Consider the following 10,696-nt stretch of genomic DNA (forward strand, 5'->3'; position numbering starts at 1 on the left):
TGAAGCTTTGAACCTAGGACTGAATGACCCCTCCCTGCTGGGGATGTTCTCCAGAGACTGGATTTGAACCTGCAGTTTATTCCATCACTGCTACAAGTTTGAACCAAGAACTGTGTCATTACTGTATGTCATTGATTCCATTTACCCAATTCTAGCTCTCATCTCTATCTTTTTCCTTTTATGAATAAACCTTTAGATTTTAGATTCTAAAGGATTGGCAACAGTGTGATTTGTGGGTAAGATCTGATTTGTATATTGACTTGGGTCTGGGGCTTGGTCCTTTGGGATCGGGAGAACCTCTTTTCTTTTACTGGGGTATTGGTTTCATAACCATTCATCCCCATAACGAGTGGCACTGGTGGGGATACTGGGAAACTGGAGTGTCTAAGGGAATTGCTTGTGTGACTTGTGGTTAGCCAGTGGGATAAAACCAAAGTCTTCTCTGTCTGGTTGGTTTGCTTTGCTTTGGTGTGCACAGAAACCCCAGCCTTGGGCTGTGACTGCCCTGCTCTGAGCAATTTGTCCTGAATTGGCACTCTCAGTTGGGTCCCACCAGAACCAGCATTGTTACACCCGTTATGGCCTTCTTATATTCTAGATGCAGTCACACAAACACAGTTGACAAACATTTGTGTTGTGACAGATTGCCATGTGGATGCTGCTCAGTCATGTAGGTTGTAATGGGTGCCATGACTTGGTTACTAAAACATAGCTGTACTTTGCAGTGTAGACAGAACATTCAGCACACAGGGCTTTTATACCTGGTTCTGCTATGTCACACCCTGCACTGATCATCATATGCCCCCTCCCGCCCAGGCCTACCAGCTTCTAGGCAAATCCAGAGCACTAACAAGCTACAGTTTGCTTTCCATGTCTTTCTTTAAGTCATTCACCCATCTCCCATTACCACTATAATCCTTCTGCTATTTTCTCCCTTCCTATTTACTATGGTTAGTCACAAGCCCATCTATTGGCCCCATTGCCTAATGGATCAACCCAACATAACTACACACGTCTACAATCACCAAGTCAGGCAACCCAGTTACAACACGCCATGGCTATCCCCTGATCTCTTTATCACTGTTACATGTTATGCAGCAGATGGCACCTAGCCATAGCTGCGTAATTGGGCAAAGGCTTGGACAATCTGGGGTTTTTAGATGAGGTTACGGGGGCAGAGTTTGGTCTGGTCTACACTATTGTTTTTAACCCTGCTGTTCCCAGGTCTTCTGGCCTGGTTAGAGTTGTAGCACAGATAGAGCCTTAAGACACTAAGGCCTAGATCCTCAGAGGAACATAGGAGCCTACTTAGGAGTCAACAAAATCCCATTGGTTTCAATGGGAGTTAAGTGCCTAAATACCTTTTTTGGAGTTAGAGTAACAGCCCAATCACCAGTTCTTATCTTCAGTTGCTCACTGCTCTGTGGAGTTTTTCCTCAAATCCCTTGAGCACACATGCCATCATCTTTCATCCTTTTTGCTATTCCACATACAGATGCTACTTTCGAGATGACTTTCCTAGCATATTAAGCTTGCTGGGTGAAAAGCACTGTCCACACCAATAGCATAACTAGTTTAAAGCTTTAATAAGAACATCTTAGGACAATATATCAGCATCTCAATCAAGCACAGAGCATAAGTAAAGCAGATGTAGCAGGATAGTATAATGACCAATTACGGTGTCCTGGAGTATAGGTAGGCTGTTTCTGTCATCATCATACCGGTTCCAATCTGGTGTAAGACCTGTGTTGCTCCACCCCCCTTTGTTAAACATACATCCTTTATACTTTGTCTCCAAACATCCCGTAACAGTTGTAAATTATTAAAACTACCTCATCTAGAAACATTCCATTCTAAATATATTTTCTAATACATTTTACTTACTCTGCTAACACCAAAATTGATACCTCCTGGTCTATTTTCTTAAACTATGTCTTCATTATTTCTTACAAAAGCTGCCTTATTGTTACTTATCTGCTTCTTCTGGCCTTGGAGTTGTTGACTAGTTTTGTCCAGTCTTTATCCACCCTAGAAAGCTCTATATCTGGCTAGCAAATCATATGTTTGTCTGTTTGCTTCACCCTGGTATCTACACAGACCAAGAATCCACTGTAGATAAAACACAAACAGAACCTTTGAAAGCTGTCAAGACATACAGAAAGCAGAAAAGTTTCCTTTTACATTTTCTTATAACAATATATGATATCTGCTTATCTAACTGTAGCTAATACACATTTATTGAACAGTTCATTATACATTTCTTTCCAAGCTCACTTTGCAGATATAAATGGGTACAGAAGGCAGGGGAGAATCAGGCCCTTGTCTTTGAAGAGTAGAGGTACGCTGCAGGCAAAGGGCAAGTAGATCAGCCTGTTTGTACTATATTTAGATCACTAGCTATACCCCAGAGACCCCACCTCAACCTAACCTCTCACTCTGACTCAACCGTATCACACAAATTCCTCTACCTCCAGGCTACCTACAGGGCATCATGTTGTGCCATCAAGATACTGGCTCAACATAGCATGTTGCAGTGTCAATGCTCTAAGCTAGAGGTGCCACAGCAAGGCTAGCAAAGGTTGCTAGAACAAGGAATGCTGGTACAAAGAGAGGAGTAAGACCAACATGGCTTGGTTTGGGGTTCCTCAGTGAGCAGAGGTGGTGAGCTGGAGATGAGTTCAAAAGTTGGTGTTCTAGGAGAATCAATGAATAAATATGAAAACTCTCAATGATTATGCAGAGCTGAGAGCTTTGATCTTTCTCTCTGTTGCAGTACCAGCAGATGACATTATGTTAAAGCCAGCCCCTGCAGAAAAACACACAGCACGGCCCTGCTTGCTGCCGTTCATCTCTCAGCCCCTGCGTTTGCATGCTAGTTTTATTTACAACAAACAGACAGAGCTTTTCAATTATTAACCAGCAGCAACAAAGCCTTTCCTGCACAGACTGGCAACAGCAGAAGAAAGGCCAGGAAAATTCTCTCCATTACGCTGTTTTGCCTACACAATGCCCCCCTTATTAGGAACCCCTTTGTAGCACAGCACATTGGTTTTATAGTAGATTCCTATTTAGATAGCAGTTTAGGCTGGTACTTTTCAAAGGAGCCTGTGGGCATTAGGCACCCACCTCCCCTTGAAATTCAGAGGGAGTTGGGGACCTGACTCCTTTGAAAACCAAAGCCTTAGTCCTTCTGTGACTGAACAGAGATATTAATGTTTCTAAGCGTATGAACATAAGAACGGCCATACTGGGTCAGATGAAAGGTCCATCCAGCCCAGTATCCTGTCTCCCGACAGTGGCCAATGCCATGTGCCCCAGAGGGAACGAACAGAACAGGTAAACATCAAGTGATCCATCCCGTTGCCCATTCCCAGATTCTGGCAAACAGAGGCTAGGGCCACCTGGCTAATAGCCATTGACGGACCTATCCTCCATGAATTTATCTAGTTCTTTTTTGAACCCTGTTATAGTCTTGGTCTTCACAACATCCTCTGGCAAAGAGTTCCACAGACTGACTGTGTGTTGTGTGAAGAAATATCTCAGTTTGTTTTAAACCTGCTGCCTATTAATTTCATTTGGTGACCCCTAGTTCTTGCATTATGAGAAGTAGTAAACAGCACTTCCTTATCTACTTTCTCTACACCGGTCATGATTTTATAGACCTCAATCATGTCTCCCCTTAGTCATCTCTTTTCCAAGATGAAAAGTCCCAGTTTTATTAATCTCTCCACAGCTGGAAGCTGTTCCATAGCCCTAATTATTTTTGTTGCCCTTTTCTGAACCTTTTTCAATTTCAATGTATCTTTTTTGAGATGGGGCAACCACATCTGCACGCACTATTCAAGATCTCATTGAGTGGTAACGGCTAATTTAGACCCCATACATATTTTATATGTATAGTTGGGATTATGTTTTCCATTGTCCATTACTTTGCATTTATCAACACTGAATTTCATCTGCCGTTTTGTTGCCCAGTCACCCAGTTCTGTGAGATCCCTTTGTAGCTCTTCGCAGTCTGCCTGGGACTTCCTTATGCGCACAGTGCATGGTTATGGCACTGTAGCTGTGGAACCATAGCAGAGATCAGGGATTCTCAACCTTCACTGCACCATGACCCCCTTCTGACAACAAAGTTACCACATGACCCCAGGGTGGGGGACTAAAGCCTAAGCCCGCCCAAGCCCTGCTGCCCCAGGCAAGGGGGTCAAAGCTAAAGGGCTTCTGCCCCAAGCATGGGGCCTATAACCTGAGCCCCACCACCCAGCGTTGAAGCCCTTGGGCTTTGGCCCTGGACGGTGGGGCTCAGGCTTCAGCTTTGGCCCCAGCAAGTCTAAGCTAGCCCTGGTGACCCAATTAAAATGGGGTCATGACCCACTTTGGGGTCCTGACCCACAATATGAAAACCACTAGCATAGATGCTTCCTACATTGAGGGAAGGGTTTTGCATTGATGTGGTTAATCCACCTCTCTGAGAGGCAGCATCGAGGTTGATGGGATTTTTCCACTGACCTCACTCTATCTATAGCAGGGGTTAAGTTGACCTAACTATGGTGCTCAGGAAATGAAATTTTGCACAATCCAGAGTGATATAGATAGGTTGATCTCATTTTAAGTGTAGATCAGATCTACATGCTAGGTCAAATTTACATCACATTTAACAGATCAGCCTGCCACAGTCAGAACTGCCAACTCTGATCAAGTTGTCTTAGGGTATGCCTACACTATGAAATTAGGTCGATCCCATAGAAGTCGATTTTTAGAAATTGATTTTATACAGTCGATTGTGTATGTCCACACTAAGCGCATTAAGTCGGTGGAGTGCGTCCTCTCTCCTGTGGCTAGCATCAACTTACGGAGTGGTGTACTGTGGGTAGCTATCCCACAGTTCCCGCAGTCTCTGCTGCCCATTGGAATTCTGGGTTAAGCTCCCAATGCCTGATGGGTCAAAAACATTGTTGCGGGTGGTTTTGGGTACATGTCATCAGCCGCCCCTCCCTCCGTGAAAGCAACGTCAGACAATCATTTCGCACCTTTTTTCCATGCAGATGCCATATGACAGCAAGCATGGAACCCGCTCAGCTCAGCTGTGTCCTGGGTGCTGTTGTCAGCAGACGGTGCAGTAGGACTGCTTACCATCATCATACACTGCTTCTGCTGCAATTCTGCTCCCCTGCTCCACAGCAACAAGCTCGGGGGATCCGTTCTGGTCCTCTTGGGTGCTGTATAACTGCTAACTGTTGTCATCCACCGCTTCTGCTGCAACTCTGCTCTTCTGCTCTCCTGCAAACGCCATACCATGGCAAGCATGGAGCCCACTCAGCTTACCTTCACCACTGCTGTTATGAGCATTGTAAACACCTTGTGCATTATCCTGGAGTATATACAGAACCGGGCTGAGACGCCCGCACAAGGAGGATTTTGATGAGGACATGGACACAGACATTCCTGAAAGCACGGGCTGTGTCAATTGTGACATTGCGGCGGCAGTGGGGCTGGTTGATACAGTGGAATGCCGATTCTGGGCCCGGCAAACAAGCACAGACTGGTGGGACTGCATAGTGTTGTGGATATGGGATGATTCCCAGTGGCTGCGAAACTTTCACATGCGTAAGGCCACTTTCCTGGAACTCTGAGTTGCTTTCCCCCACCCTGAAGTGCAGGAATACCAAGATGAGAGCTGCTCTGACAGTTGAGAAGCGAGTGGCAATAGCCCTGTGGAAACTTGCAACACACGACTGCGACTGGTCAGTCGGGAATCAATTTGGAGTGGGCAAGTCTACTGTGGGGGCTGCCATGATCCAAGTAGCTGATGCAATCATTGATGTTCTGTTACCAAGGGTAGTGACTCTGGGAAATGTGCAGGTCATATTGGATGGCTTTGCTGCAATGGGGTTCCCTAACTGTGGTGGGGAGATAGAACGCATATCTCCAGACCACCTTGCTAACCAGTACATAAACTGTAAGGGGTACTTCTCAATGGTGCTGCAAGCAGTGGTAGATCACAAGGGACATTTCACCAACATCAACGTAGGATGGCTGGGAAAAGTGCATGATGCTTGCATATTTAGGAACTTCGGGCTGTCTGAGCAGCTGCAAGAAGGGACTTACTTCCCAGACCAGAAAATTACCATTCGGGTTGTTGAAATGCCAATAGTTATCCTTGGGGACCCAGCCTACACCTTGCTTCCATGGGGTCATGGCAGCCTAGACAGTATGAGGAGCTGAGCAAGTGCAGAATGATGGTAGAATGTGCCTTTAGACATTTAAAAGCTTGCTGGCGCTGTTTGCTGATTAGGTAAGACCTCAGCGCAACCAACATTCCCATTGTTATTGCTGCTTGCTGTGTGCTCCATAGTATCTGTGAGAGTAAGGGGGAGACGTTTATGGCAGGGTGGGAGGTTGAGGCAAATTGCCTGGCATCCAATTTTGAGCAGCCAGACACCAGGGTCATTAGAAGAGCACAGCAAGGTGCACTGCGCATTAGAGAGGCTTTGAAAACCAGTTTCATGACTGGCCAGGCTTTGGTGTGAGTTGTGTGTTTCTGTTTGATGCAAACCCGCTCCCTTTGTTGACTTTAATTCTCTGTAAGCCAACCACCCTCCCCCCTTCAAAATAAAGTAACTATTGTTTTGAAACCATGCATTTTTTCTTTACTAATTAAAAAAAAAAGATAGCAGACAAGGCAGCTGGGGTGGGGTGGGGGAGGAAGGAAGGACAAGGCCACATTTATTATAGCCACACTAAAATCAACAAACTGTTTGAATGACAGCCTTCTCTTGCTTGGGCCATCCTCTGGAGTGGAGTGGCTGGGTGCCCAGAGCCTCCTCCCCCGCATTCTTGGGTGTCTGGCTGAGGAGGCTATGGAACATGGGGAGGAGGGTAGGCGGTTTTATACAGTGGATGCAGGGGGAGTCTGTACTCTTGCTGGCTTTCCTGAAGCTCCAACAGATGCTTCATCATGTCTGTTTGCTCCCCCATTAGCCTCAGCATCGCTTCCTGCCTCCCCTCTTCACGCTCACTTAATTCTTTACTGGCCTCTGCCACTGAATGGCTCCATGCATTAAGCTGTGCCTTATCAGTGCGGGAGGACTGCATGAGCTCAGAAAACATGTCATCGTGAGTGCGTTTTTTTCACCTTCTAACCTGCGATAACCTCAGGGACGGAGATGATAGGGGGAGCATAGAAATATTTGCAGCTGGGGGAGATAAAAAGGGAGAGTAAAATTGGGTTGGATTCATACGTCTTCATAACATGTGGGAATGTTTTCAAACTGCAGCACCCCCCTTTCCCAGAGCAAGCAATGGGTTGGGTTTCACATTTAAAAGGAGGTGCTGCAGTATTCGTGTAGATGTGCAGCACACACGTATCCCAAATCCCACAGTGTGGCTATTCTCCTGGATGATCCCTTCACCCCTCCCCCCCGCTGCGTGGCTATTCTCTGGGATGATCCCTTTTAGCCAAGTGCAAGCAGCCTAGCATGAACGGAGTCCTTTTACTGTTCCCTTACAAAAATTCCCCTATTTCAAAGAGGTGACCATGAACACTATTGCTTTTAAACCCTGTACTGTAGTTACAAATGTGCACTCACCAGAGGTGCCTTCTCCAGCTTCAGGGTCAGGGATCCCGCCTTGGGATGGTACTGGCTCCAGGGTGATGAAAAGGTCCTGGCTGCCAGGGAGAACAGATTCACTGCTTGCCTGCTGCACATTCTCCTCCTCTTCATCCTCCTCCTCTTCCTCAACCACAAAATCCTCCTCCGTGCGGCGTGAGACACCCCCCTTGCAGGTGTCCACGGACAGGGGTGGGGTAGTAGTAGGGTCCCTCCCTAGAATGGCATGCAGCTCTTCATAGAAGTGGCTTGTATGGGGCTCTGACCCAGAGCGACCATTTGCCTCCTTTGTCTTTTGGTAGGCTTGCCTGAGATCCTTAACTTTCACGCGGCAATGCTGTGTGTCCCTGGTGTAGCCTCTGTCCAACATGTCCTGTGAGATTTTGGCAAAAATATTTGCATTTCTTCTTTTGGATCAGAATTCTGCCTGTACAGATTCTTCTCCCCATACAGAAATCAGATCCATTGTCTCCCTTTCGGTCCAGGCTGGAGCTCATTTGTAATTCTGGGACTGCATCATCACCTGTGCTGCTGAGCTCGCCACGCTGACCAAACAGGAAATGAAATTCAAAAGTTTCTGGGGCTTTTCCTATGTACCTGGATAGTGCATCGGAGTCGAAAGTGCTGTCCAGAGCAGTCACAATGGAGCACTCTGGGATACCTCCCGGAGGTTAATACTGTCGATTTGCATCTGCACTACCCCAACTTTGACCCAGCAAGCTCGATTTTAGTGCTACTCCCCTCGTCAGGAAGGAGTACAGAACTCAATTTTAAGAGCTCTTTAGGTTGACAGAAGGGGGTTGGTTGCGTGGAAGCAGTCATTTTTAAATTCACCTAACGTAGCTAAATTTAACGTAACCCCGTAGTGTAGACCAGGCCTCAGGCAATACAGAGTTGAAGGAAGAGTAGGGAAGTGTCTTCCATGCACTGAAACAGATGTGGAAAGTGTGACTGAAGTCATAAGGGAGAACAAATGAATTAGAACACGTGCCTGAGCACCAAAGTTCTCCCATCTGTTTCCAGTTAAGAATTTAGAACCAGAACGTTCTACCTGTGTCACCTTGCCACCTAGCACTTGTAATGAAAGCAGCAGCTTGTGAAGTTCTGATTTTGGGGTTCCACACATACACAAAGGTAGATGGCAGAATTGAGTGTGATTAAAGAAATAAAACTGCTAAGGTCCAGTCACCCTACTCTTCATCACTCCAGTTTATAGAGACCACACTCCACCCGTAGAGAGTTTCAGATACAAAGTGCTTTATGTAATAGCATAGGACAAGTGCTCTTTCCCCGCTTAAGTGTTGCCGAGGCGACGTGCTGGCTGTGCTCCTGCTATCTTTTCAATCAGTTGTGGAGAGCAGACATGTTGGCCCCAAGTGGGGCTATGTCTACAGTACGAGCTAGGGGTATGATTTCTCAATGAGCTCCTGTGAGTACACACAGCAGCGTAGCCAAGACAAGTACAGACCCCAGGTGGGTTTGTACGCAGTGTGGCTCAGCTGTGCTTCCACTACCCACGCTACCTCAGCTACACTAGACTCGTGCATGCGTGTGTACAGAAATGGGGGAACTACGCAAGGTAGGAGCGTGGCCTCCATGGTTCCCAGAAATGACTAACGCTCAATTTAGCACACTGGGTCATCTGTAAGTCATACCTGTCAGGAAGGGTTAATTCAACTCTAGTTCTCTCCAACTTCCAGATGGACTATGTCATGGGTTGGACTCACCTGACCTGCTGCAGGGGGCTCTGGCAGTGGGCCCAAAAAGAGGGTTACTCACCTGGTGCATTAACTAAAGTTCTTTGACCTGTGCCCCCCTGTAGGTGCTCCATTTTAGGTGACTGGGCGCTCCTGCACCTCTAATCAGAGAATTTCAAAAGCTGGGCCACACATGCACTCTCCCTATCTCACGCCTGTAACTGCACTTAACTAGCATTGTGCAGTCTCTCCACCCCCAAAGTTCCTTCTGTATCGCAGAGGACTTAGAACACCAAAGTAGAGGGGAGGAGGGTGGCTAATGGAGCACCCACAAGGACACATCTTAAAGAACCTGTTACTGCACAAGGTGAGTAACCCTCTCTTCTTTAAGTGATACCCCTATGGATGGCTCCGCTTTAGATGACTGCAGAGCAGTGCCCCTCAGGGGGAAGGAGGGGCTTCGGAGTTAGGTCTGTAATTGATGATAAGACGGTGTATCCCAGCCAAGTGTCGGATGCTGAGTCCTGGTCAATGACAGTGTTGAACAAATGTGCGAGATGATGTCCAAGTAGCTGCTTTACATATGACAGTGATAAGCATGTTATTCAAGAAGGCTACTGATGTGGCTATTGATCTGGTGGTGTATGTTCTGACCCGTGATAGGACTGTAGCTCATGTTGACAATAGCAAAGTTGGATGCAACCTGAAATCCTTTTGGAAAGTGTCTGCTTAGATATGGGTCTGCCTTTAGACTGCTTCGCAGTGGAGGGAAATAATTTAGGAGTTTTTCTGAATGGTTTGGTCCTTTCAAGATAAAATGCTATCGCCCTTCTGACATCCAGGGTGTGGAATGCTGCCTCGTCTGTTCTTGTGAGGTTTAGGGAAGAATGTGGGAAGATGTGTGGGTTGGTTGAGGTGGAATGAAGAAGGGACAGTTCAGCACAGTTCCTTTCTCAGCCATTTAAAGAAATCATAATCTAACACATACCTAGCTAGATTACTTACTAAAAGTTCTAAGACTCCATTCTTGTTCTATCCCCGGCAACAGCAGCATACAGACGGACACAGACCCTCTGTTTCTCTCCCTCCTCCCAGCTTTTGAAAATATCTTGTCTCCTCATTTGGTCCTTTTGGTCAGGTGTCAGCGAGATTACCTTTAGCTTCTTAACCCTTTACAGGTGAGAGGATTTTTCCTCTGGCCAGGAGGGATTTTAAAGGGGTTTACCCTTCCCTTTATACTTATGACAAGTGTCATCTGCAAACTTGCTGAGGGTGCAATCCACACCATCCTCCAGATCATTTATGAAGATATTGAAAAAAACCAGCCCGAGGACTAACCCTTAGGGCACTCTGCTTGATACCGGCTGCCAACTAGACATGGAGCCATTG

The sequence above is a fragment of the Lepidochelys kempii genome, chromosome 15, assembly GCF_965140265.1.
Source record: "Lepidochelys kempii isolate rLepKem1 chromosome 15, rLepKem1.hap2, whole genome shotgun sequence".
Lineage (NCBI taxonomy): Eukaryota > Metazoa > Chordata > Testudines > Cheloniidae > Lepidochelys > Lepidochelys kempii.